The 26,878-nt window shown below is 41.5% G+C and overlaps 1 protein-coding gene and 1 long non-coding RNA gene across 2 annotated transcripts in view; one reads left to right on the top strand and one right to left on the bottom strand.

Moving 5' to 3' along the window:
• The window catches only part of CNTN1 (contactin 1), a 219,746-nt gene extending 215,736 nt beyond the window's left edge, over positions 1 to 4,010 (bottom strand). The window contains exon 1 of the mRNA XM_085043378.1: positions 3,817 to 4,010. The gene's annotated coding sequence lies outside the window, so the exon portion shown is untranslated. The remainder of the gene's footprint in view (positions 1 to 3,816) is intronic.
• A 112-nt stretch (positions 4,011 to 4,122) lies between these two features.
• Positions 4,123 to 23,566, top strand: LOC146443364 (uncharacterized). Its single transcript, XR_014847030.1, has 4 exons — positions 4,123 to 4,151; positions 9,324 to 9,377; positions 20,166 to 20,267; positions 23,532 to 23,566. It is a non-coding gene; the product is annotated as an uncharacterized LOC146443364 (long non-coding RNA).
• Positions 23,567 to 26,878: the final 3,312 nt, after the last annotated feature.

The following is a 26,878-nucleotide window of genomic DNA, read 5'->3' as shown; positions in this document are numbered from 1 at the left end:
CTGCATAAATAGGACTATTGAGGTTGCTCAGCATTTTAAATGTTTGCTACTACTTACAACTTTGTCATAACCTGTCTGTCCTTGCTTTCTGCCAATGCATATAAAACATATACATACTTACATGCAACACTGAAAAATTTGTTCAGGATTTCAATTTTTAAAAGGAACTATGGAGGAAAACCACAAAAATTTCTCTTCAAAAAACGTTTGTGACTATGGCTTGAAGCCATCAGCATAGACAAGCTTCGAGTTAATGCTATGCTTTTCTGTTATCTCTGAAAACGTACCAAAGACTAACCAACTTCTAAGAAGAAAGTACTGTGTTGTTTCAGTGGAGAAGAACACATAAGTGGACTTACAGTCTCTGAAGAGAAATAAAAATTGAGACCAATGTCTGCTAAAAGCACAGAAAAAGTGACTGGAGACTGAGGAAAGAAGACTAGACTGGACTGACATAGCAAATCAGGATGAGGAAGCTCCAGTGAATAAAGAAAAGTAAATGGAAAGAAAGCTGACAAGAAAAAGCAAGGAGACAGGACCGACTGAGACAAGAAACCAGAATTTGGAATGGTCAAGACCTGGAATACCTAAAAAATTAAGATGGAAACCAGCTACAGGGTGATAAGGACTGTCATTAGGATTCATATAAATGATAAAATGTAAAGGACTGTGCTTGCAGAAGTCTAGCAAAAGAGCCCTCATGCACCACAACACATTCTAAAGACTAGAGCAGAAAGCACTCCAGTCTTACACCACTTTTCTACTACCTGAGCAAATGCACTGCAAGTTACGCCATTCTGTTTTACCACTGTGGTACATAAAAGGGACTGCACTCTTCTAATGCTATCACTCACGAGGGTAAAAGTTCAAGAGCTTTTTGCAAAGAATTCAACTTTTCCAATTCTCTTTGTGACCACTGTTGGTCCAATACAGTAAGACAGTAAGAAATTTACTTGGAAAATTGTTTTTTTTCTGCATTTTCTTGGTTTGTTGTTTGTTGGGGTTTTTTTAATTCCCTTAAATTTAATTTTCTAGGTTTTAAGAAGGTATGTGGAACATGTATGCATATTTTACTTCACAAAGAACACAAAAGAACATTATTAAGTTTACTAAATCAAGAACTCAGAAAGTGTAAAATGACAAACTGTTGTCATAATCAACTTCCCTTGAGAACTTCCCTTGCAACAGAAGATGATACAGAACTTAACACAGAGAGAGCTCTTGTTTTATCTACTGGAGAACTGGGCTTCCAGAAAGAAAAAGGGACAGGGGCTATGTAATACACCACAAAGGCTTTAATGACTAAAGTTCCCACTTTTGTACTTTCCCTCATTCCCCTTGTGGTCATGCAGCAAACCATTTAACCTAAAGTAGTTTGTAATTAACTGTGAATTCCTCTTTTTCCTCATTCACTCTGCAGATAGGCTCACAGACATGGAGCACTCAGGACTATTATAAAAAGCGGTAGCAGGTATAACTTGAGCAAACACAAGAATTGCAGAAATTTCAAATTGGGCACCAAAAATGAGTGAATTCTTTTCACCTAGCCCTCTCTGTGCCTCTGTTCACCACCTGTAGAAGTCTTGTCTCATCTTAGGTAGTGTTTGATAAACTAGTAATACTTTGTGGGGCATTCTGATCACATGATAAGCACTTTAGCAAAGCTCATACAGATGTTATCAGTTCTGTCTTCAAAGCAGAGCTGAGCAACATGAAATAAATAAATCATGGGCTTGCACAATGATCAAAGAAAAATACTTAATTCTCTTAAGTTAGCTCAATCTATCCCATGCAGTGAAAGACAGGGTTCTTGTGAAAAAAAAGATAGTACGTGATCATGTAATTAAGATGGTATCAGAAGTACATGCTCAAAAAGGCACTTAAAACCTTTTTGTTCCATAACCTTAGTAATGTGGGATTTCTCTAAAGAAGGTGTTTAAGACACTCAGTTTCAAATTCTTTTAAATCAAGTAGGTTCCTGCATTGCCATGAAGCTTTGTTAGGTTGCATTACTTTTTAGCACCTGTCAGATGTAGAATTGGAAATCTCTTGTTGGTTTAGAACAGCATTATGGATAATACAAATACGGACAAAGACAGAAATATTTTGCTTAGGTTATTTTTACTTTTTCAAAATTTAGAGATGGAGAAGGTGTATTTTGTTATAATGTCATCTATCACTACAGACAGAAACTAAGCAACTGATGCTGATAATACACATTTGAATGTAAACGACCAAACAAAAGCTTCACAGTACCAACAGTTTTTGGAAACAGCAAGGTGAGTTCTTATTAAAGAAATTTGGGTCCATTATCACTTATCCAACACGGGCCAAAGATCATCCTTTCACAGAGATATGTACAGTATTTACACTGCAAGGACATTTAGAAGTTACTAATGGTAGATGAGAAAAACTGAGAATTTTTATAACTTCAAGTTATTTCAAAAAGCTTTCCCGTTTTATGCAATTTCAAGGCCTTCCGTTCATTATTTTTACTGCTTTACAAGTAATTCTGTACAAAAGAGTGATACTAAATAACATATACATTTGTTAATACCTTCTTTGATACAGCCACCTCTGCACAGGTGGCTGCATTTTAAAGGCATATTTTTGCCTAAATTGTACGGCCTGGTAATTACATAATGGCTTATTTTTAAAACGTCAAGAAACCCTTAAATGTTTTCTGTGCTTTAATATAACTGTATTATAATATTGTTATATAACTATGACTATGCTAGAATATAACACTAGAAAACATTCGCAGCCCAGAGGTCACAGTTTACTTTCATTACCAAATGGAGCATAGTTGATTAACTGCATAGATAATCTCCAGTAGGTTTCATAAGCAGAATTAAACAGCGTTTCATAGAGCAGATGCGATTCCTGAAGAGGCGCTGAGCGAGGCGCAGCTCAGGCGCGGCACCCTCGGGCAGCCTCAGCCGCTCCAGGTGCCTTTGGCGGAGCTCAGCAATGGCATTTCTGCCGTCACCAGCAGGTTACTACAGCCGCTCCGAATTACGGACACTTACGGAAACGCGGCACTGGAAAAGGCATAATTAGCATTCTGCAAGGGGAAAACAAAGTGAAACGCTACTGCAAGAAGGTGCAGTGAGAAAAAAACAACACCCTTTTTAGCCCGTCACCAGTAAACACACCCCAAAGGCAGATAAATCAGCGTACGGCTCAACGCTCCGGCACACAGACCATGGTGCTGAAATGATGCGCTAGGACACCACGATACGGACGCGTTTTTACCCACGCTGCCAAAATCCATACGTGAGCCGTAGGAAACGGAGAGGAAACGGCGCACGAGGCTTCCCCTGCGGCAGCATCCCGATCCCTCGCCAACCCGCATCCCCCGCCGAGCCCGCGATCGGCGGCGACAGTGCCCGCCGGGGGATTAGCCGGGGCAGGCGGCCCACTTTCGGCAGCCCGGGGTGCCGAGTAATCCCGTGCCCAGCGGGCAGTCGCCCTGGGAGGGGGCGGCTTTCCCCTGCCCGCCCCGCTTCCCGTGCCGGTAAGGGCCGCCGCCCCCGCCGCCGCAAAGGAACGGGTTCCGCCGTGGGCCGTGGCGGAGCTCGGAGCTGCCTCGCCGCCTCGCACCTGCCCCAGCTCCCCGGGTTCCCCCGGCCGCACCGGCAAAGTTGTGACTCTCCGCCGCTGAGGCAACCCACCCGGGGCGGCGCCCCCTCCCCGGGACCGCGCGGTGCCGGTGGTCACTCGCCGCTCCGTCGCTGCCGCTCTGAGCGGAGCCCCGCTGCGCCGCACAGGCGAGGGGTGCCCGCCGTGCCCGCCGCCGAGCGAGCCGAGCCCTACCTGCGCGGTGCCGCCGCACGGCCGGCTGTCACCCCGCGCCGTCCCCACCTCCGCTGCGCACCGGGCACGTCTCGGACGGCGCTGCCCCGCCCGGCCCTGCCCTGCCCGGACGGCACGGCTGGCTCGGCTCGGCTCGGCGCGTCCTTGCGCGGCTCGGCTGGGCTGACAGCCGCCCGCGCGCCCCCGCCCCGGCCGCGCGCGGGGCCGCCGGGGCCGAGCGGGGCCGAGCGGGGCGCGGGGAGCGGCGGCGGCTGATTGGACGGGGGTGATGTCACTCGTGCGCGCGCGAGCGAGCGGGAGCGCGCGAGCGGGGCGGTGAGGCAGAGCGGGGAGAGGTGAGGGAGAGCGGGGAGCGAGCGGGCGGGAATAGGTGCTCCTGTCCCCTGCTCCCGAGGAGCGGGAGGAGCCGGGTGGGAAGCCGTGGGGTGAAAGCGGGGTGAGGAGTGCCGTGGCGCGGAGGCGCGCACCGGGCGGCAGGCTGCGGTGGGCGGGGGGCGGGATGAGAGGGGCATCTGCAGAGCGGGAGGGGCGAAGGTGAGCAGGGCCGGACGGGCTCAGCATCCCTCCGTCCGCGCCCGTCCCGCTGTTTGTGACATATGACTGCAGGCAGAACAGCACCTCGCGCTGTCCAGAGAGCTTGTGCAGCACCGGCTGCCGCTCCCACGGAGACACACGCGTAGGCACGGACACACAGACACACGGACACACAGGCACACAGGCACACAGGCACACAGACACACAGGCACACAGACACACAGACACACAGGCACACAGACACACAGGCACACAGACACACAGGCACACAGACACACAGGCACATAGACACACAGGCACATAGACACACAGACACACAGGCACACGGACACACAGACACACAGGCACACGGACACATAGACACACAGACACACAGGCACATAGACACACAGACACACAGGCACACAGACACACAGACACACAGGCACACGGACACACAGACACACAGGCACACAGGCACACAGACACACAGACACACAGGCACACAGACACACAGACACATAGACACACAGACACACAGGCACACAGGCACATAGACACACAGACACACAGGCACACAGACACACAGACACATAGACACACAGGCACACAGACACACAGACACACAGACACACAGGCACACAGACACACAGACACACAGACACACAGGCACACAGGCACACAGGCACACAGACACACAGGCACACAGACACACAGACACACAGACACACAGACGCAGCACAGAGTGCCACAGGCACAGCCACACGGCACAGGCGTGCGCGCTGCACATGCCCACAGGGCGGGTGAAGCCCAGTTTAAGCTGCTGCCAGTTCCTCCAGGCAGGGCTCTCAACTGCGCCGGCATCACTAGACTGCAGAAGAAGAGGCGGGAGATGGGATAGACCTCAAGGGTGCAGCTGGGCAAGAGTCGTGATGCTCGAGACCCCCGAGGGATGTGCTCAGCAAGGTCAGGTTCAAATTCTCAATTAATACCCTTCTCACAGACTAAGGGAATGATTTTGAAATGTCACGATTTGTCTTCAGTCTCTATTTTCTGAACTTGGCGTCTTCTATGTAGGACCGTATTTCTTTTTTAATAATTCTTTTTCACTACCTCAAATACTGTGCATTTATTTTTAAAGCCTCAGTTTGTCCCTTGAGCCCAAGTCTTGTATTTTCCACATTACAAATTGCAGAAATCAAAACTCCCAGAGGTAAAAGAACCCCAAATATGTGGCTTGCTGCATACCCTCTTGTAGAAAGCAAACAGGTCCAGAGGAGTGGAGACATCATCCACCAAAGGGCCATGAGCTGCCAAATTTGTGATGACTGCGGGAAGGACTCATGAGGGTTGCAACATGGAAGGTGCAAAATGTTGAGACATGGGTTCACCCTCTATATGAAATGCAATTTTTGATGGCAGTAAGGGCTGCAACCATGGCACTTTGTATTTACAGAGAGTGACAGATAAGACACAGTAACTAACATGCACAGCAGAAATAACACTTGACTAGGTTGTGCCACCTGCATGACAGTAAGGACCACAGAATGAAATACTTCAGTTAGTCCAAGGCCCTCTGCTTGAGGCCCCTTGTTGCCTCATGATCAATCCTTATGTTTGGAGTAACACCAAAGCAACATCTATTTCCCCTTATGAAAAATCAGGTTTCTGCAGTAGAGAGACATCTGAAGCCTTTTTTTTCCAGCCACTTGAAGTAAGGAGGGGAGGACTACTTCAGTTATAGCTGTCGTCTTGGGTAGTTCTCACATGTCTGAAAGCATTTGAACTCTAAAACACAAGATAGCACTGACTTTACAGCTCTACTGTTTGCTGATTGCACCAAATATGTTTATGTCAGGTTCATTGAGCTCAAACCCTCACAAGCATATGGGTCAGATGCTTGTTGTGCAAGACAAAAAAGACAGTTCACAAGAAACCCCAACCCAATAGACTTTCATTAATTCATTCTGGAGTTGGAGATTTAGACTTGGGTCTTTAATTCCTGTGTCTTAATCTAGTACTGAGTATTGTATGTGTACACAAACATTCAGAAGAGAAGAGCTGGCATCATGGGTGTCTTTTCCAAGCAGCAGGGACAGAGATTACATGCAAGGGGGAAAATTGGGTGGTATCAAAGGTGCAGAAAAAAATGGGAAATAAATAGCATATTGAGGTAAACAGGTTAGATTATGAATATTGGCACAGTACATAGTAATGAAACAGAAGGCGTTTGAAGTATTAATGAGCTTTGAATCTCTGGCACAGACCTCACATAAACTTCAGTTTTTAGACACCTTAACTGCTTTCTTATGGTGAGGACCATAAAACTGTTTCAGGCCTTGCCAGGATTTAGAGCAGTCTTAGGACTGCTCGGAATGGCATTCAGTTGCCTCAGGCTGCATTTTGCTGCTAGAAGCTCTAAAACACAAAGTCAGCTGTAGGATGATTTGCTGAAGGAAGTGCTGGCCTGCTTGGCATGTGCCCTCTGATGTACAGCACGGGCTAGTATATACTGCCACAGTGTATTTAACCATTAAAATACTCTCTGAAGGATGTTCCTCCTTAATATTCGGTAATTTCAGTTTCTGATTTCATTGCCAAAAGTTAAGATGGCTGTCTTACACATTTTGAGACAGGGTTATTTTTTACTTAAATATACCAGTGGGTGTCTCTGCACTGCACAGAACGTCTCTGTCTCTCCCTTTACTTGATTCAAAAATCCTTCACTAGAGCCAGGGAGTCAGTAAAGCAAAACAGGAACAGAAAGACACACAAAAAGCAGAGACAGAGGGCTTTTGGCACCCTGTGCATTTGTATTCATCAGCTGCTCATTATTCCATAACACTGTCCCTACAATCAATGTATATTTTAGTTCATACACATACCTACATCCATGTGTACTTGATTCCTATGAGGACTTTGCTTCCTGGAAGGGGTCACAAGTCATTTGGGATCCAAACATAAGGATGAAATAGACACAGCTGCAGCCTGCAGCACTTGTGGAGGAACAGCAACCACTGACCTCACTTTGTATTTTCACAACACTCATAGCATCCACCATGGAAGGAGGGGGGGGTCGGGAATATGAAGCAGGAACAACAGCTTTCTGTTATTATAATAAATTGAAGACGGAGGCCAGTATGAGCTTTATATACCCCTACCCAGTCCCAGCAATCTTTTAGAGGATTAATAAGATTAGAAGCCCCTATTGTTTTGCTAATGGCTGTTTATTTGAAAAATGGCTTTTCTTGTAAGCATACAGAAATGACCATATGTTCCTCTACACTCCAGTGCTGCCTTGGGATACTACTAAAAGCAAAGAATGAATATCATTCCAACTGCAAATTTTACAAAAAACAATGAATTTTCATTTCAGTTCTGTGGCTGTGGAGTCTTACCTGATTGAGGGTAATGCATGAAAATAGCTTAAGAGTATTCCTTTGAAGAATCTTGCTGCAGCTATGCTGCTGTAAGGAGGCTAACAACAATTGCTAACAATCCATTTTAAAAGCCATGGTTATTTGAATTCCAGATGTGTATTTGCAGAGATAATTTGAACTCTGGCTATACCCAAGCCTATCATCCATGAAATTGACACATGCAAGTTCCTTTTCATTGCTCCCAAATGATGCAAAATATTTCCCATGATATTAAATATTTTCAAATGAAAGTTAGTTTTAGAGTCAGACTTAACTGAGCTGAACGCTATTCTTGTTGAATTCCAAGCTTTGGAGAGTGAATGGAACACATCGGAAAGGCAATTTTAATTATAGAGCTTAAAATAGAGCATACGGCAAGACTTAATGTTGAAATTAAATTCTGTATCATATGAGTCTGTTCTCAATAGTTTGAAGTCTAGTCACTGAGGCTGTTATTTCCTATGCTTGATCTCTTTCATGAATCAAATGTTTCTGGAAAATGATTCAGACATTTTTGAAGATGCTAAAGGACAAAATTAGATACTTTTATCGAGAAACAACTTTTTCAACCATTTGTGTAATGGGAATACTGTCCCTATATCCCCCTCAGAAGGGATTAGGAACTTGAGGTCTGGCAAAAAAAGTAGCTTAGGGCTCAGACAGGTTTTTTTGTACAAACAAAAATATTAATATCTGACAAAGAACTGGAGCAGGAGAGAAATTAAGAGGATGACATGATAATATGTTTACACTCTGTTGATCACAGAGTGGTACCATATGCTCTGGATACCAGTCCAACTTTGGACATTAGGTTGTTCTCAAATGAAAATATTTAACTGTCCCATGGAGTTCTTTGTGAGCCAGGATATCAAGTTTCTCTATTACCAGGACATCGAGTTTGTACCACAGCACAGGCGACTAAAGTGCAATTTCAAAGAAGCAGAAATTACCCAGATTCTCTCCAGAGTCAAAAGTACAATCTCTCACCAGTCCAGTCCATATTCTATGGATGCATATAGCCAGATGCACAGACACAGCCTTTGCATGGCAAAAAAAGGAGAAAACCAAAACAAAATTTTTAGAAAGTAGATTGTATGGCCCTGTATTGGCCATTTCTCACACTTGATGTTGATTCTATTGATTACTGTTGATGCCCACAGTTACCCATTTAGCCCAGGTGAGAGACCATCATGTCATGAACACAAAATTCTACCGTTTACTGACAGTTTCATGTATGGGGAAGATATTTCAGTTTTCTCTAAGGATATGTGAAAATCTGCTTAAACACTATGCAAAAAGAGTATTAGTACATACTGCTGTTACATGTCTTTAAGGAGGTATTGTGTTACCTTAGTTTTCTCACCCTACTCTTATGCATTAAGTTTTTGCAAGGGCATAGTGGGTCTTCTTCTAAGAATTCCTCTCTCATTCACTATAAAAAGTGAATATATGTGATACAGCATCTCTGTAATACTTCTTTGTGTTCAAAACAATCAACTGATTCAGACATAATTTACAGCTAAGTGGTGCTAAGTAAAAATTCCTCTTCTTTTTTCATTGTGACCATGAGTGCAGCTCCTGATGTTCTCCAGGGTTCCTGTCTTCAAAACTTTTCTTCCAAAAATACAGGTATGACAAGATTTTAGTATCTTTGTTTTAGTATATGCATCTAAGATACAAAATTACATGTGGAAATTACTAAATAAATTGCAAATATCTCAGCATACTAGATACCCTGGGAAAACATGCTAAATGTTTTCCATATTCTTTATAGGGAAGGGAGAGGGTAGATAAGATTACCTAAAATCAGGGGTGAGACTGACACTTCAAGCTGGGTGAATGGAGAATAAAGAACACATCTACTGTCTTTAAAATGAAAATTACTGAAGTGGCTTGCACAGTAACACAGACTGTGAAAGATATGGAGCTTAGTTCTCCTGTCTTGATAACTTAAGCACTTTCTGCTATTTGAAATCATGCAGTGTAAGGCTTTCACAAGAAAATACACAGATTTCAAAGAAAGTCACTTCATTCAAACCTGAGTAATAATGCAAATATAATCTTTACTTCGGCCTCTGGATTTTTGTGTTCTTTCAGCATCATGTTGTGAGGGAAATATATAATGCATATTTCTATGTCACTTTTTATTTGCTTTTTAAAATAAAATATTCATCAGACATACAAAAAGAAAGAATTAATTTACTTCAAAGAAGAGGAATTTCTGTGCAGTAGGATTCAGCATATCTGTAGAGGCTACAGTATGCTCCAGTTTTCTGAACAGTATTGAACTATTCTTTGATGATATTTTAAGAATCTCTTTCAGAAAGAGCATTTTGGATGGAAGACTCTCAGTCACAGTAGGTATTTGTGTATTATATACTTAGCATTAGTATTGGATGATTTCCCCTAAGGTGTGAAGATACCTTGGACTTTTAGTACATTTATATTTACACTAGCCTGTTAATCATTGCTTATTAGCAATGTGGGATTTAACCTCTGGTTCCTAAATCTTATCTGAAATCTGCCTGACAGGACAGTGTACAGCTGATACAGCCCTGCCTGATTGTGGGAGGAAATAGGAGAAAGATTAGTGCTAAATGTTGTATGTCTACTGTTATCTCTGCTGTTAGTTGCCATCAAGGTCAGTAGTGGGTGGCTTTTTTGTTACTGCCATTTTCTTCAGCTGAGGAATATGGGTGTGCCTGTGTCGAGGCTGGAATGCTGCAGTGCTTGCAAAGCTGCTCTGAGAAGATCTTACCATTGAAATTTCTAAAACAAAACAACCACAATATCAGCTTAGTGGTAAAGATGCAGCGAAGTTTACTGCTTGCCAGAACATTTGCCTGACGGTCATCAGTACAGGAGAAAAGATGCATCAAAATGATGTACTGGAGGAGCATCAAAATACATAACCAAAGACTACCATCATCTTCACTTAGTTTTAATTCTTATTTCATTAACAGAACAGCCCTGCTTAAATACCACATTTTCTCTTTATCTTTGTGTTCTTATATCCCGTCTTAGGTAGCCTAGCCTCAGTTTATCAGGTTCCAAAGTTGTACTACAGCTAGTACAGTTTTTCTCTCCTTGTGTCCTGGTAAGATTGGACATTGTGTAAATGCCATGGTGAGCTTTTATGTGACAATGTAGTTGTTGCAAAGCATGCTGGAGCCCTACATCTACAACATGAGTAACATAGATATCTGCTAGTGCTAGTGACAAGGCTACAACCCTGAAACCTCCATCCATATCTGAAATCTGTTTGTTCACCTTGCTTTGACTGTGTATGCATGTAAGATATAGACAGATGATAGAGAGAGACAGAGATAGATGATATCAAGATAGATACATGCATGTATGAATGTTCCTGTGTACAAATGGATTTAGAACAATTTTAATCAGGAAGAAAATAATGAAAGCACTATGTCCTAATTTTCATCCAATAAAATATTTTCTTTTTGAGCTCCAGCAAGTCTTTAATCTTCTCAGCAATATATGACAAAACTTAATATAAAGAATTCTCATGGGACTGGTGCAAATTGGTTGCTCAGTAGTTGAGATCTTCTAATAAAAGTCTAACCTTTAAACTCAAATAGAAACTTCCACTTCAACAGATTATACTTTTTTTGCTCATGTTTTTTCAAGAAAGGTATTTTTCTTCTAAAAGTACACAGAAGAAATAAAGGGAGAGGTAATAAAATGCTCCAGTGAAGTTAGGATTTGTTTCTTGGTGGTTTGGTGCTTTTTGTTCTTAGCAGGTACAATGCCTCCCAGGGCAAAAAACCACAACAATTACAGTTGACAATTAATGCTTCTCTAGTTCCTAATATTTTTGTGACTAATCACATTGAGCTGCATCATGGCTTATGGTGGCAGAATAGTAGAGAGAAGGCTCTTGGCCAGACACGAGAAGTAGGACACAGTGATTATATGGATGATTATGATTAGATTTATTGCTAATACAGCATCTAAATACTGCCAATGCAGCATATAAATAACAACTCTATCATCTATTAAATGGATTATAGTGCACTCAGGTTGTGGTCTCTCCTCTTTAGTCATGAGCTTCAGAGAGACACCTTTGCTTTCTAAACTTCGAGGTGTGGCTCATTCCACTTAGTCACAGATTTGGTCAACAGTTTATGTCTAAAGGGTTATAATATAACTGGTTCAGCTAGAAATATACAGGTTCACAGTCTTTGGCCTTGTAGAATTCACAATTACAAAGCAACAAAACATCTATGTAGCTACTTCAGGATTTTATCTCTGCATTTGACTGGATATCAGTGCTTTTCATTCATGCATACAACAGGGAGTGTTTCCTGTCTTTGGGCTGAACACAGCCAGCAGGAGTCCCTGCTGGGGTATGTGTGGAGGGGGCAGTCCACATGGAAGCTGCCTGCAACCTTAGGACACCAGTTTCCCCCATTGGCCCAGTCTTCAGCAGCATTTTATACCCTTATGAAGGTTGATGCTCTCCAAAGTAAATGGCAAACGCTTCATCTCCGGCATTTCTAGAACACAGTAACTCTGCAAGCACCTAGACAGTTCCTCCTGCAATAGCCACCTGGTGTTTTCATCTTGGGGCAAACCACATTGGCCATCAGAGAAGGAGAAAGGGAGTGGGGGGCTGGGGAACAATGCATGCAAAGACTCAACTCTTTTTTGTTGCTCCATCACACTTACTAAATTCAAAGATGGTCTGGATGGCAGTGAGTTACCCTGACAGAGGACAGGTGGTAGTTCAAAGCACAGTGGACAAGTGGAGATACCATCTGAAGAAAACCAGTGTACTATAGAAAAGGATCTGTGGGTTATTCGAGACGACTCCTAAGTACAGGCAAGCAGTGTCATAGTGCTGCAAGAAAATCAAACATTATACTGGGACTTATAAACAGCAGCATGCAGAATTTGTATGTCAGTCATTCCACCCACCATAGGTCTGGCAAGGTCTTATTACAGTACCATGTCTGTTTTTGGACATGACAGCAAATGGATGTGGAGCAGTTGGACAGAGCTGAGACATGCTGAGAAGAATCTCTGTGTCATATGAAAATATCAGAAAAAATGTGATTGTTTAGCCTGGAGAATGGGGAACTAGCTGGTGACATGACAGCAGTCTATTATGGAAAAGGTAGAAGAGGAGATTAGTGGTTATTCAAGCCCTTAGTAGAGAAGACAAGAAGTAGTTGCTGTAAATTACAACTAGGAAGCATCAGCTTAAATACTAGTGGTTTGAAGTATCCAGCTTGGGAGCTTTGTAATGACAGGAATAATCCCACTAAAGATGACCTTTCCTCGGGAGTTTGTGTGTAGTAGGTGATCTCTTTAAAGCTCCTTCAGCCTTGAGATTGATTGCCTTATTAATGTCTAAATCTCAACTAGACTGCTTTCCTGTCTGAAGAGCCGTAGGCAATAGCAAAACCAAGTCCTGGGTATCTTCAGTGCCATTTTTAGGTTATCCAGACCATAGCAATATTGTATTTCAAAGCTGTAAAGTTTATTTTGCCCATATTACTTTGCATTAACTGAATGATGATGGAAACATCTGCTGCTTTCTGTAAGAAGATAGTGCAACACAAACAGTGGCTACTTCATTTATTGCCCTACCTGGGACCTGCTCACCCATAGCATAACCTGTCGATTTTGAAAGAGAGAGAACTGTTGAAAATACCAAGGCAGTGTCTAGATTAATCTCACCTACCTTCCTGTGTCTACGGTATAAATGTGTACATCCACACAATTCCTGCTGATCTCTGTTCACAGGGAACAGAGAAACTAGGCAATTTTAGGATGTAATTAATTTAATTTACTGTAGATGTCCATATCAGGGTGAGATGAACAGAAATGTTTATTTTTCTCCATTGACTAGGCGCAGACTTGATGAATAGCTCAGACGGAAAATTCTGCATGGCAAATATCCTTATTCTCTAAGAAAAATTTTATCTGATGTGTTTGTATTCAGAGTCCAACAGCACTCACATAACAGTATTAGATAAACAACTGTGATGACCAGCAACTGTTTGAACGAGAGGGTAGTAGGGAGACCTCACTCCACCTCTAAATTAACTCCTACAGCTGTCAGCTGCAGATAAAACTAGGAGGCAGAGATTATAAATAAAGCTGATATGACAGCCCCCAAAAGAAGGAAGTATGATCATGCAAAAGATGTTAAAACCAGGGAATTAATATGTAAAATCAGGGCACGTATCTTTCAGCTTAAGAGTCAATTGACTGAAACTGGTGTGTACTGGTGTTTATTGTGAATTAGAATGATCTGTTATGTTGAAAAGCATAATATTTCTTCCCTTGGGCCCTCCAGATGAAATGTGAAGCTCTGGTTCATGCTATGTCTGGAGTTACATATTCATTATCAGATATTTGTATTTTCAGCCTTAAAAAATAATCTAAAAGGAAGGAACATGTCACTTCCAGTACTAAGATTTTTTTCTCAAAAATATCTCCCTTTCCTGTGTCAGGATTTTCAGTAAAACACTATTCTTTAATTAAGAAAAGAGTAGAATGCACTCTTCAGTCTCAGTGTTTGAGTATTTAGCCCTGCCTTCCTCTACAAAATCAGTTTTCTTCCTACAAAATCACATAGTTTTCTTTTCCTCTGGACTCAACAATTGTGTTACATTACATAATATAGCATTGAAACCTCACCAGATATACAGGTTTTTAGCAGTGCTTCCCTTGAAGGATCAGGCATCCTGATTGGTTCCATGATTTCTGGCTGTTACCCCTCACCCTTCTTTCTTCTCACCTGCTCCCTCTTCAGCTTTTGCCCCTAGTATATTCCTTTCTATTACAGTGTTCTGGGATTGCATATGACAGTCAGATCCCATGCTAATGGTCACAGTATATGTACCCACTTAGCAGAAGCATTTAATTACCAAGTTCCATTCTGAATATTACTTTGCACAGTGCTGGAATCATTCTTAGTCAGTCACTTGCAGGAGAAAACTAGAAGAAAACTCTTAGCTCTGAGGCTACTAGAGACAATGTTTTCTCAAGTGCATAAAGTTTTAATTGTTTTTTGATTGCTTGAGGATCCAGAATACAGAAGCCAATCAAGATGAATAAAGACCACACTCTAGAAATTTGCCCTACACAGAGACCCTTGAAAATACATAGAACTGTATTTCTTTTAACCATCTTAAAAAAAACTCATCAAGTTTGACAGGAAATAGTTTGTATATAAAACAGAGTAAGTTCAGTTAATGGAATAACTAGGGATCACAGGAAGATTTCTGCGAGTTCTATGAATATTGCCCAGATACATAGGAGTCCTGAAATAGGAGGTTGAAGAACCTTTCTCTGAACAACAGGTTGTTATGAAGCCATCCCTAGAGCTTCATTATAAACATGTTTTTAGATAGCTCCTTGGAACTCACATTGAGATGAAAAAAGACTATGTGTAAAAGAGATGCTAGTTAATTCTACTCATTTTGTAACAGTGCAATACTTCTCTGTTCTTTAGCATGACATTTTGAATCCCCAGCAGGTTTCCATAGTTTTTCCAAGGCAAAACCCCATAAACTTACCAAAAGGGTGGGGTAGGGGGTGTGGATAAAGATACATAAAAAATATTAAATGTTTTGTGCACTGTAGAGTGTTTGTAAATTTGGTGTGCAACATAATTGCATTGTAACTACTCAGCCAGTACATGCCTGTATTTCTTAATATCAGCATATTTTTAAAAAGTAATACTCTGAATGTGGCTTTGCTAAAATGCATCACAGATAAAACTGTTGTGTTCCCCTAAAGTAAACTGCTAAGCACTGAAATGCAGACACTGTTAGAGAAATCTGTTGACTTTCTTGTCGATATCTCACACAAAGGTTGAAAAACCCTTACACACAAAGGTTGAAAAACCCTTACACACAAAGGCCTCCCCATTGCTGATGAGGTCAGTGAAACTACCTACATGGTGAAATTTGCTGCATGAAGCTTCTAATTTCCAGCTTAGCAATTTAAATACAGTAGGAAAATGATACATCAATATTTAATGTGCATATTTACTTATTTTTCAGTGGCTTCCAGATAACTGATATGTTCCAGACTGCAGTCACTGAAATTGCATTATAAATAAACTATAGACATGAAAAGCCAAATGCATAGGTGGGAAAATATGCAGATCCCAGAATGCCACAGGGTTATTGCTCTCTCGAGTTAACACTGAGAACAACAGTGTGTCCCCTTACCATGATTTAAATTCTCTTCTCCAAAGAAGCAGGTGCTCCAAGCAAGAGAATTCAAATAGCTATGAGATATTCCATAACACAGTAGGAATACAAAACAAACAAAAGATCAGAGAACAGACCGAGTGCAAATCAGAAGGGGGGCAGAAGTCACTTCTTATTCCCTCAGTGTCTGGCTTAGGCTGAAGCAACATGCAAATTGTTCCTATGTGGGTAAGCAAGGACTGCCTTGGAAGCAGATGCAGATAAACACTTCAGGCTGTGACCAGGCTGCTCCTGGTCTGGCCTGTGGCTGCAGTGCCTGTGGCAGAGAACACTGAGACACCACGTAACTGGCCCCAAAGCACCCATAGACCAGGGTCATGTATGACAAGTGAGATCATGTGTTATTTTTCCATTCAGTTTCCTTTTTCAAGCAGAATCTGAAAATCAGCTGTGTCCAGTTAAGTCCAACTGCATTAAGGGCTTTTAAACACATGAGGACACATTTCAGGCATCAGCAGTGACACTCATGCTGTTAGGTGATACTTTCTGACAGACCCAGTCATCTCTGCAAAATGCTGCAGCTGCATGCCAGAAAGTCTCCTTCTGTGTACAAACCTGACGTCAGTAAAGCTTAAAAGATGGAATTGCCAGTAATGAATGCATAGCAAATGAGAATTTTAAAGCCATGTATAACAGAAAGCAAAAAGCCAAGACCAGAAAGAGTCACTGTTAGGAAGCAAAATAAAAAAAATTTCCAAACACAAAATCCAACAAGCTAGTAGCCTGGCAGCAGTCTTTTTGGCGCTCTATACTGATTTTCAGCTCACAGCTGCTGAACACCAGCTGCGCACACCTTATGTGACAGCCCACATGCTATTCCTGCAGCTTTCCAAAGCACTCCCCCTTGGTGAGTTGGCCTTTTTAAGAGATTCTGGAGAAGGAATGCAATGTTTTCCAACTGACCAAAAGGAAGGTTAAGTTGTTGCAAATTAAGGCTTTAATATATCCCAAATATAAATTACTAGGCAGCAGTGTGCTGGAGAGAACAGAAGGGCTGCTCACACCACAGGTTCAACACCCCTGAGGCTGATGACCTCTCAGCTCTGTGCTGGTGGAACTAAAGAAAAGTAACTGTAATCTCTGCAGCCTTACTATTCCTTATGCTAAAGAGCTTCCTACAGGTGTCAATATTGGAGCAATTGTACTATCAATGTCACCTTATATTTGCATTAGGAAATTTTGTGGAACTTGGTTATATTATTTCCAAATCAGGATTTTTTTAGGCATGCAGCTTGACATTTTCCATGACCAAATACAGTCTTTAGCAAATTCCTAAAATGTTGATGTTTATCTTTAGAAAACCCTAGGAGTTTATCCTTTGGAAACGGTCTTCTTATTAGATGGGGATGTAGTTTTTGTATTGTTCCTTCTGTGATTTTGGTCAAACTCAGGCAAATGACTGCCCAAGTGAGTAAAGATTGCCACTGTTCTACAGGTTAAAGGTGTAATGAGTCAGGGTGAAATAAGCACAACTCAGTCAGAATAAAGACTCAGGCTAAAAAAATTACATGTGCCTGATGTCTGATTCAGAGACCAGCTGGCCTGATATTGCCCATGGCATCATTTTAATCTCTCTCTGTACAGCAGGGTGGCCTCATTGCTACTGCCTGCTGGGAAAGGTCCCTGGCTGTGCTAGTTTCCTAATGGTGACAGTGAACTGTTTGTCAGAGTGCTTGTTGGTCCAGATCAAAACTGTGCTATCACTTAAGAGTGCAGACAGGTGGGTATCAGTACCCTGAGAGTGTTTAATTTACTAGTACAGCTTTGACCTCAGAGGTCCTGTGTGCCATCCTCACATTCAAACCTACTTCATACTCCCTGTTCTGTAACAAGCTGGAGTTGCATAAGCAACAGAGAGGAAATCTGTGTTTGCCCCAGATTATCTGTAGAAAGCCAAACTTTCCTTGAAACTGCTTTTTTTGCCTAACCTTAGGACACCCTTCTCCTCACTTTGAGGTCCTGGTATTGCACTAGAAGCAGCCTGACTCAATATCTGCCTAGGTCTGTTGTGCTGACCAAACTGGTACTGGACCAGACAGGGCAAAGGTGGACATGGGAGGGCTATTAGTTAGAACTGCTGGAGAGACCCGGAATGCCTGGCAGGGGAAACAGCATCAGGTGGACACCACTGGTGGAAGCTCTGTGAGTAACATTTCCTATTAAATAGTGCCAAACCATTCCCACAGTAGGTCCACGATGCTACTTTGCATACGACCTAGCATATGCTCACTGAGACAACATCTTGGTGGAGAAAAGTCTTTGCTTACTTTGTCAAAAATTACTATAATCCATGCATTTAAAAAAGCAAATTAAGCTTGAGCAGGAAGGTTTCATTTTAGCACTTTTTAACTTTTTAGTGTTTGTCTTTCCCACGTCAATAATGTGGTTTTAAAACAATTTTTCTGACTTGTCATTTAAGATGAAATGCATGAATATGTATTTATCCTTTTCCTACAGAGATGCCATGAACATCTTGGTACTGTGTCAAAGTCAAAACACTCTAGGAAATGCAATTTGGGAATTGAAAATTTAGGTAACAATACTTCCATTGAAATTGTTTAAGCATTTATACTGGTTTGTTTCAGATAAAATTACCATAGGATGGGGGTATAGGCTGAACTCAGGAAGGGTGGCACATGTACTGTTGCAGTGCTCTGTTTGCCCCTGCAAACATTACCAACTTATAGCTGTAGTAATGAGCTGCAGAACAGCATGTTGCTTTAATATTGGAAAAATGAGTTTAGAACAAAGACAAGCTGTAGTTAATTACAAACACACTCAGTGCTCACATCTGAGAGCTCTTCAGTTGTAATGAGAGAAGATATTCTATTTTTGGTACAAGACATGGTAGAGGAATTTGACAAACAGTTTGTCTGATGATAAAATTAACGACTCATTGACTCTATGGGATACTTAGAGTTGTAATGAATTGCCTTCAGATAGATTACTTAAACTCTTGTGTTGTGTACCAGCATTTGTGCAACATCAGACCTGAGGAATTCAGTGTTGGTTTTATCCACAAAGGAGACCACACTCCAACAGCCTTTTCTGCTTTTCTGGTAGGGAAGCTGTGTCAAGGTAGCTCAAAATTTCACCAAGTTTTAGACATGGAAATAAAAGGGATGACCTGAGAAAATAAAAATGAGATTTGGATCTCTTTTAAGTATTGCATTGGACAAACTATAAACTAATGAATATAATCAAGACTTTGTTTTGCAGTAATACATATGAGATAATTGCAGATTATAGGTCAGAGGAGACTTAAAAGGAGGCAACCTTTTAATACAGACCTTACATTAAATTTTATTTATTCATCAGATCCCTTATTGAAATTATGAGATTTGGGGGCACAATATGTACTCATTCTGTCATGATGGCATAAAACCTCCTTACTCTTTGGGCTCAGTTGTAAGTGTGTATTAAATAAAAAGCTAACACAAGATTATAAATGGGGTCAAAATCAGGGTGATTATATTTTTTGTCACATCTGGCATTTGGTGATTATTTGGTCTTACAAATAATGATGGTCTTACAATGCAAGAGACTAATTCTGTAAGAAATGGATTATCCATGCACGTATCATGAGGCAAACCCAGACACCCTCCTCATATTAAAAAAATGTTCCTTTATCTCCCAAGAACACACTGTCAATTCTCCAAGATTCCACATACCTGTTAGTGTAATTTGGAGCCAGGTGCAGTGATGAAATTGTAGCGCCACTGTGAGGACACAAGTTTACATCACCAGCAGACATCACCACCCTCTCCTGACCTTTATTTTCCTTGACCCTTTCAGACATGTTGGTCAGTATGTGATTGGAATAGTCAGTGGGATAATGAGGATTTGGCTGGCAGTCAAACAGCCTGTGTTCCTGGGGTTCGTACAGTGCAAGTATAGGGCTGGGGGAAGTACATTTGACTCAAGGATGAGAAAAAAATCGCCCCAGTTAAGATTAAAATTCAAATGAACTGTGGCCACATGCTCATGAAGGGAGCAATTAGACAAACTGCGTGGTTTTGCATGACTGTATTTGTGAGAAATGCTACCAATAAATGCCAGAGATTAGTAATACAACTGATAACCATTCGAACAATTTTTTTCAAAATGTCTGTCCCACATTAAAACCAGAACCTTCTTTTCTCTCAGGTGTTTACCCTTTTTTTTCCAGGAGATGATTCATTTTTCAACTCCACAAGACCCTTATCCAGGGTTTCACCAACCCTGTCCCAACTTCTCATGTCATCTTCTATGGAACCTGGACCACACACAGGTATTTATGAGAATCACTAAGGACTTCTGTGCCTCTTAAAATCTGAGCCTAAAACACTTGTGTCTATTCTTTTCATCAAAATGAATATGGAGAGTCTCCACAGGTGCCATTGGGAGGTCAGAGGGTTAATACTCACTGTATGTGCAGGTTGTAAGAGATGGGGAGAAACTGCATTCTAGATTTCAGTTTGCATACAAGAAGGACAAGCTGAGTGTGCATGGAAGCATCTTAGAGACAGTCCAGATTCCATGTTCTCTTCAGGGTCCAGATAGCTCAGCTAAACATAGAAGGGATGATGGGGTCACAGTGAATTCAAACTTTTATGAAAGGGACCAGATATTCCCAGCAACAGGCCCTTTTTCTCACCATCTGCACCATAGTAGAGTATTGCAGTATCTTTAAGCCCAAAAAAAGGAACAATTTAAGGCTCTACTTTTCTTTGTTTCTACACAAAGAGACAACAAAAAAACACTCTCTGGAAATGCAGTGTTCTAAACATTCTCCTTGGTTGCTTCTGAGGTTGTGTAGGAAGTCAATAGCTGTCAAGTATTCATGAACAGCTCTGCAGTTCAGTAAAGGGAATGCAAAACTGGCTCAAAGACAGGTCAGAAATATGTCTGTACATAGAGCTGAATCCCATGTAATATGGAAACTGATGAGTGTTTCTCCATTTTTAATTATGAGGGAAGCCTTCTGTTAGAATAACATTTTGTCCAGCATTACACATTTCCTTTATCTAGGGAGCTGGCAGGAGGAGAGGACAGAAGCTCTTCAGACAGTAGAAGTTGAATTTAATGGGATTCACAGAAGAGATTTAAGGAGCTAATCATCCTTATAGCTGCTCAAGTTCAATTTTTATCCCCCAAAGCTACTAATTTTTTAAGCATGTATTTTTGGCAGTGCTTTGCAGCAAATATCTCCCCTTGGGGCACATTGAAATGTACAGGCTGTATTACATAAATGAGCTTCTTTGCCAACTCAGTAACCCATAAATGCCAGTGACACATAAAACTAGGTATTCCCACATCTCAGCAGGCTGACCTAGTCCTAGCCTTACACTTAATAAACTCAGAGGAGGACACCATGGCAAGCAGAGCTACAGGGCTTGGATGCCAGGATCCAGAGTCAGAACTGACAGTATTGGATGTCCACAAAGTACTATCCAAATATGAGGAAAGCTTTACACCAGGACTCAAAAAAATTTGCGCTTTCACTGTCTGTCAGCCAAAGTAAATGCCATAGATGGCTGCATGCTTGATACTCCATACCTCTATCGATATACATATATATTCCTGTCCTAGGCTGCAATATAGATGTATTCTATTACCACCTCCAAAAGCTGTGAAAGCAGGTGGGGCAGTGGCTCACCCCTGATAACTGTTAATGAGCCATCAAGAACCAACTGCATGACTCATGGAATTATCTCATCCTATTGTGAGATGCTCCACCCAGGAGGGAGGAGCCAAGCATTCCCACCTGCATATAACCTGGCCTTGGAACTGCACAGGGAGCCTCTGTCCACTGGATTCCCACAGGACAAGAGCTACCACTGGACCTTCAGGTGGAGACAAAACCTTCCACAGCATCACTGCTTCAACTGAATTACTTCATTTGGACTGCTACCACCACGCTGACTAACAGGGTGTCAGGTTGTATCTGACTCTGGCAGTGTTTTTTCTTGTATTATTGCATTTATTTTTAATTTTAATTAATTTTTAATTATAAAATTATAATTCTGACTTGCAATCTTCCACTGGTTTGTTTTCAAACTAGTAGAATTCCATTTTGAGGAAAAAGGGTTAGAAAATGCAAACCAGTCAAATAATTTCTATGCATACTTTTATCCCTCCCTCTGTTACCTCTATTGTGAGTTAATTGTCATTTAAATGAATGGAGTAAGAGGAATGTTGTCCAGGACTTGGAAGAAGAGATTTAGGCTCTACTTGGGCAGCCCTTATGTCCCATAGACACCTTGTTCTCACTGACACAATGCTTGTCAATGAGCTGCAAAGTGCTTTTAGCAGGCAAAAAATAGGTAGAGAAGTGAAATAACACTGAGTTTTGGGGTTTTTATCGACTCATTTTAGATGGGAGAGATACACAGCCCTGCTTTGCTTTAGCTCCCACAATTCCTGGTTTCTTTAAACCTGTCTTGTACAAGTCTACTATCTCCATAACACATCTTCCTTAAAACACAAGGGCATTATTTTAGAATACTGAATGCAAGGACAGCTGAACAGCTCACCTCACAGCAGTTTCCCTCAAAAGGAATGTGTGTCCTATGCCTATATGGCAGAAGAGGGTCATTCATTGATGTCTGGGCTCACAGCCCTGCGCTGGGAGACAGCCAAGATTCGTTTGAAGCCTGCAGCCTTGCTGCCAGGGGAGGCAGGCTCCAGAGAGTTTCTCATCATTTGGTATTTACTGCAGCACACTGAAAGACGAGTAGGGCTGAAATTGGCCAGATCTGGAAGGGTTGAGATGCCACCACTGTTTTCAGCAAGTCCTACAAAGCTGAAGACAGCCCACATGTAGATGTTAGTCATTCCATCATCTCTGTTCCTCTAGGAGTTCCAGACACAGAACTCACACATGGCTCCTGGGCACAGGAGGGCCCAACACACTCTGAAAACACTCAAGAGGAAAGTAAGTCCCTCTGCTGACCTCAAGTCCCATCTTAGACAGCTGCATAAAAAAATAAATATCAGGGATTTGACTACTTCAATTTTCAGAATTTGCACATAACCTGTGCAGTGATCCTGCAAAGAAATGTCACGTTCCTCAAGCCCTCCTATGGGTCCTTACAGTTTTTCAGCTGCCAAGTTCTTGGCAACACTGTCAAACATTTTCTGTACTCCTTTGGATAGAAGCAGTTTGACTCTTGTAGGTTAAGTACTGGGCCAAGGCTGTGAAGGTTAGTAAGGACTGAGAAGACACAGTGAAAAACACTTGGAAGGTATTGGGATTTTATACAAAATTTTTAGTGATTGTGGAAAGGCCAATATAACAGAGACATCTCGAAGAAGAAAAAAGCCAATGAAGATGAGGAGCCAAGGCTATGTGGGTCTTCCACCTGATTGGTATCTCGTGTATAGCAACTGTGGCCATGTTGAATCAAGGGCTGTAAATCTCAGCAGATGAATAAAGATGGGGAATTAAATGCCAGACAGAGTACCTGCATCTTTTCAAATGTATTTTAATAATATAGTCACAACACTGAAAAATTCACCACTGTACTTCATTTATTATATCTTTTCTACCTAGGTAGAGAAGCTACCTCTTAACCTCAAGAAAGGCAGGTCAGTGTCAGTGTATGTTGCTCATGCTACCTGAAAATAAAATATATCCTGTTTCAGGAGAATCCCTCATTCTGAAGTACTTTATCTTACACTTGTAAATATGTAAACTGAGATTGCCAAGATTGTCTGTAGATTTGGACGATGAATTTGTACTTATTCCTGTAGAATTTAGGAAATGGGATGTTTCATAGAAATTTTGAATTATATTATTTTAAAGGTTTTTTATTTCTTTTCTTTGTGGTGCCATGTTGATAACCCGAAAGACATGCAATATCACATAAAATAACAGCAGAAACAATTATTACACTGGTGGCCTACTAAAGGCTTATTTTATCACATTTTTACAACATTAACATACTATGTTACAATATATGATCATGTGTTATAAATAGAGCCTCATTATCCAATCAGAGACGTATATCCAATTAAAGAATTTATTAAAAAAAAGCAAGCGGATATCAGTCAAGACAGCGCTGGATGGGCAGAGGTTCAAGCATACCTCTATGCACTGTGCCACGGTTTGCAGAGAGCGAACTTTTATAATCCTTAGTAACTCACTCCCTCCGTATGCCTTGATTGGTGTCCCTTCATGAATCCTTGATTGGCTGCTGAGTCGTCTAGGCTGTCGTGCTCTGCTTTGTGTGGTTGTTACTGGGCCTCCTGGGATGGTCTCACCGTGGGGGTCGCACAGGACTCTTGGTAGGGGGGAGGTTTTATGGCCCCTGAGTCAAATTTCTTTTGTATCTGTCCCGTGGGGGTTGGGCAAAATGCCGCTTGCAAGCATCCTGTAGGGGGTTGCCATCAGCCTGCCCGAGTACATTGGTTTAAAGCAAGAATCGTTTTCATAACAGCAAAAAGAAAAATAAATGGAAAGGCAACCTAAGGCCTATCACCCTTTTCAAATAGTTCGTGAACTAAACTGATTGTAATTTATCACATCATGTATATCAGATGAATGCCAAAACCCAGTAATCACACAGTAACTAGGAGCTACCCCTGCACTCCCACAAAAGCTGCACTCATTTACTTTCAAACTTGTGGCTGTGAGCCAGTGTACATGGGCAGCCTAAAATTATTAAACAAAGAGCCGCTTCTTCAGTTGTGAGAATCTCTCTGGCTGTAGACCTTTGGTAACTTCTGGTGCCACTAAATCAAAGCCTGATAGAATTCCTATCTCTATGTGGGAACTTGCTTTTACTTCCTTCATTTCTCCCTTGACCATTTCTTACTTCAAACCTGCACAATTTCTGTGATATATGTAAACTGCTGATAATGCAGAACTGTCCTCATCAAACATTGTTTTGCATTCTGGTGAGAAAAATAATTAGCATAAGCATATTTCTATAATTACAGTAAAAATCTTTGCTTTTCATGGTGCTAAAACTTATTTTTAATTGGATTTACAAACTGAATTAATTTTAAATAATTGCCTTGAATTCTGTAGTTCAGCTGTTAAAAATCATTATCCCAGCTGGCCCCTAGCAGTCTTTCCCCATGTTGGCCAACCAGTCCTGAATACAGACATGTGTGAAATGCTGCCTCATGCTCCAGGGGGTGATGGAAATGCAGGAAGCTATCAATAGCCAGCTCAGGCTAATGAAAGCACATCTCTGCAGGGCCTGAGGAAGTTGATGATTGGTTGTTAATTATATGGGGCAAGTTCAATGGCATTTCCCTGCAATAGGTTATGTCTGCTTGACCATGATATCTACTCAGTCTATACACCCATTTAATTACATTCCAGTCTTCATACTGGGAAAATTCAGAAGCTCCTATTAAGTGAATAATTCAGAAATAAATGGGGTTTTATCAGTTTTATCACATACACTCGTAAAGAATTTTCATTGTGTATGTATGTGATGGAAATAGCAAATTCTACTTACTATTTTGGTATCTAATGTCTCCATTCCAAAAGAGAGTTCTCAGCCTGTTCCATGTAAGTCCCCTCTTCATCCTTATCTCTGTATTTCTACCAAGTGCACTGTCTGTGACTGCTTCTAAAAGCTCCTCTGCCCACATTTTTACTTGCTTTGTGAAACATCTGTGCACAGAGATTTTACAACATTTATGGAAGAAATATTGTGTCCTCCAACTCTGTTTCTCTTCTGTTTTCAGCACATCAACCATTATATTTTTTCTTGGTATCCCATCCTATATGAATTTTTATCCAACCCCTCTTTAAGGTCTCTTTCTCCTTTGTGACTCATCTGCCTTTCTCCTACATTCAAACTGTTTTCTTCCTGTGCCTACTTAGTTTATCTAGTTAGTTGGAACCAGTCTGAGCTTCCTGGCTGATGCCTTCCAGATCTAGCACTTTGCTTGTTGCCTCTCTGTTTAGACTTGGGTCTCATCTTGTCCCTCCCTTGTCTGAATCAGACTAACAGCTACAGATTGTAGCTACACTCCTTTGCCTCCTTCATGGTTTTTTTTTTTTTCTCTCTCCTAGTATTAGTAATTCTGTGAAATTCTGTCTGTCTCTTTGTTTCTTGAAAAAGGAAAGTTGTCTTTGTTACAGTAGAAATGCAGTTCTTTTGAAGTGGTGTGCCCATATATTTTCTGTACTTGGTATTGTACAGCTCATGAAATTGGAAAGGGACTATTTTGGACCAGTAAGAGCATTTAAGGGCTCCTTTGACATTGCAGAGTCCTGATTTGTTTAGTTTCCAATGCAGAGAAAGAGTGCCAGTCATGGAGCAACTGGTGTCTACTCTAATAGGTACACTTAAGGTAGAGCCATGGGAAAAAACTTTGCTCATGAGACATAGTCTGACCCCAGCCAGCCCATAAACAATGATGAATGGGTCAGCTGCAGGTCCATCTTCCTAGAAATCATTTTATATATAGCTATGAAAACATTCCAGTTAAACAGTCAGACGTGCTATCATAGCAGCAAGTTCTGACCCCTGGGGTTACATAGGATCTGCTCAGAACTGGAGTCTCAATAATGTTTTTTTCCTGCTCTTTACAGACCTTTATACAGCTTCCAAATCTGAATCACAGTAGCTGTATTCAGGGCCTGGAAAAACAGTTCCTATTCATTATCATCCCTCCAGTACTTCCTAGACTGCCAAATTGCCATCAGTGCTTTTACTCTTAGTTTGTATTTATCTTCCTGTCCCACTGGCTCAGCTTCTTCTTGTGTTCTGTGTTCTTTTAGGAATGATAATTTAAAAAGATGCCATGCATTTGTTTGAAATAATACCTTTTCTCAGGGGCAAGTCCAGCTGCAGGCTAGGGCGCTGACTTGCACATATCCTACAACCATTCGTTGTAGTACAAGACTGTGAAATCACAGCATGGGACCCAGCATGG

This window comes from Lichenostomus cassidix, chromosome 1Aa (assembly GCF_008360975.1).
Source record: "Lichenostomus cassidix isolate B80296 chromosome 1Aa, HeHo_3.0, whole genome shotgun sequence".
Classification (NCBI taxonomy): domain Eukaryota; kingdom Metazoa; phylum Chordata; class Aves; order Passeriformes; family Meliphagidae; genus Lichenostomus; species Lichenostomus cassidix.
This window is presented reverse-complemented; position numbering and strand designations above follow the sequence as displayed.